At 43.3% G+C, this 2,468-nt stretch overlaps 1 pseudogene; it reads right to left on the bottom strand.

Annotated features, from left to right (window-relative positions):
- Positions 1–616: 616 nt before the first annotated feature.
- LOC126485343 (5S ribosomal RNA) lies at positions 617–735 on the bottom strand (annotated as a pseudogene).
- Between the last annotated feature and the right edge of the window lie 1,733 nt (positions 736–2,468).

Raw genomic sequence — 2,468 nt, 5'->3', positions numbered from 1 at the left:
GTTACCATCTGTTGCTGGGTACGGGAACCATCAAAACTGACATTGGTCTCACCCCTAGACATCACATTAGGATATTTAAGGGTGAGACCAATGTCAATTTTGATAGTTCCCGTACCCAGCAACAAAAGGCAACACTTATTTCTAACTTTCTTTAAAGTCAGTGCCGTCATTTAACTGTTGTTTATTAACAGTGTTACATTTACACTTACACAATAATGATTTCGGCTTCAAAGTGCCATTATCCAGTGTTTTTTTTTACAAGTGTAAGTTGGCATACTGTCGTATTAAAACACACTATTAGACACATTGTCTGAGTCGATATTTCTGGCAGCGCCTACCGGTTTGTTTCATTACTGAGTACACCATCTCAATAATGGAACAAGGCAGTTGGCTGGATAATGGCAAAGCAGCCGTAATCATGATTGTGTAAGCGTAAATGTAACACTGTAAACAAACAACAGTCTAATGGCGGTACTGAATTTAAATAAATATATTATGAGTGTGGTCCTGCAGTATAAAAAAAACTTATTTCTAAGTTTTAACGTTTGAGTGTTAGCCAGTTTTTCCGCGCATGTCTTCAATTGGCCTCACAAGATCTTGCTGATTGCACCCCGCTCGCCAACAGCACTCGTCAGTCTTGGGCGGTGACACACCCAAGTGCTAACCAAGCCCACCAGTGCTTAACTTCGGTGATCTGACGGGAACCGGTGTTACCACTGCGGCAAGGCCGTTGGTAGGTACCAAAGTAATCTACCTTTGTCCGCAGCTCGTGGTCGTGCGGTAGCGTTCTCGCTACCCGCGCCCGGGTTCGATTCCCGGCGGGGTCAGGGATTTTCTCTGCCTCGTAATGACTGGTTGTTGTGTGATGTCCTTAGGTTTGATAGTTCTAAGTTCTAGGGGACTGATGACCATAGATGTTAAGTCCCACAGTGCTCAGAGCCATTTGAACCATTTTTTTAATCTACCTTAAAAATATAAAGCAGATAAAGATCAGTCTTTTGAAATGTAATACGTTTTGTGTGCTTCTTGTCAAATTCAGTTTGTGAAGCACAGCGCTTTTCGGGACTCATTGAACGAGTTACATCACAACTGGCAAGCTTTGAATCTTGGCCCCTTGTGGAAAAATTTCTGCAGACGCCCACATCGGCAAGTGCTCGAGCTGTAACCCCATCCATGTGGGCCGGCCGCTGTGGCCCAGCGGTTGTAGGCGCTTCAGTCCGGAACCGCGTTGCTGCTACGGTCGCAGGTTCGAATCCTGCCTCGGGCATGGATGTGTGTGATGTCCTTAGGTTACTTAGGTTTAAGTAGTTCTAAGTCTAGGGGACTGATGGATGGCCTCAGATGTTAAGACCCATAGTGCTTAGAGCCATTTGAACCATCCATGTGGGCAGGCAGTCATGTAGGCTGATGTAAAACATCCTGCCTTAAAATAGCTTTTAATTTCTACAGTTCCTTGCCATTTTCGAGACTCTCAGTTGTGGTGCTACTTTATTCTCTGAAAGTTGGCGTAGAAATTTGTAAATTTATTTATATAAACATTTTATTACAAAAAATTGGGTATCTAGGGATGTAATAACCTCCATGAACCGCCCCCCCCCCCCTCCTTTTAGAATAGGAGCTTCATTAGTTTAAAAAAAGAAATCGTTGCATACAGCTGCACACAGACGTTGCTAAATCTCCTATTCTTTCAATAATTGAATTTCGAGTACTTTATTTTCTACTTTGTTCCCAGTTTCTATCAAATGGGATCATATTGATCCGATACGGTATATGCATTCGAACACAACAGCAGAGTTAATACGAGAGGCGTTTGAAAAGTCCGGGCAAAGTTCGAGAGATGGCACCACTGGCCCGTATCGAGGTCATGTTTGGTTAGTAGCATCTTTGGAAAGAACGCACACCCAGTTTCAGCCATATAGGTCAATTTCTTTGTGTTTGGCATTCGTGTGAATCAAGGAAGTCGAGTGACTGTCAAAAAATGGACGAAAAAGAACTTCGTGTGGTGATTAAACATTACTTTATGAAAGGCAAAACGCATCAGGAGAATAAAGGCAAGCTTGATAAACGTTACGGTGGCTCTGCAGTTGCGATTAGAACAGTTTACAAGTGGTTTCAAAATTTTCAGAGTGGCTGTATGGGCACAAGTGATGCTGAACGTTCTGGACGCCCTGTGGAGGTTATGACTCCAGAAATCATTGATGAAATCCATGATATGGTGATGGATGACGGAAGAGTTAAGGTGCATGTGATTGCTAGTTCTGTGGGCACATCGAATGAACGGGTACGTAATATTTTGCATATACATTTAGACATGAGAAAGCTATCCGGAAGATGGGTTCCGCGTTTGCTCACGCTTGACCAAAAACGGAATCGTGTGAAGTGTTGCAAGGGTGGTTTGCAGCTGTTCAGGAAGAATCCGCAGGACTTTAAGCGTCGTTTTGTCACTGTCGATGAAACATGGATACATT

This window comes from Schistocerca serialis, chromosome 6 (genome assembly GCF_023864345.2).
Source record: "Schistocerca serialis cubense isolate TAMUIC-IGC-003099 chromosome 6, iqSchSeri2.2, whole genome shotgun sequence".
NCBI classification, from domain to species: Eukaryota; Metazoa; Arthropoda; class Insecta; order Orthoptera; family Acrididae; genus Schistocerca; species Schistocerca serialis.
This window is presented reverse-complemented; position numbering and strand designations above follow the sequence as displayed.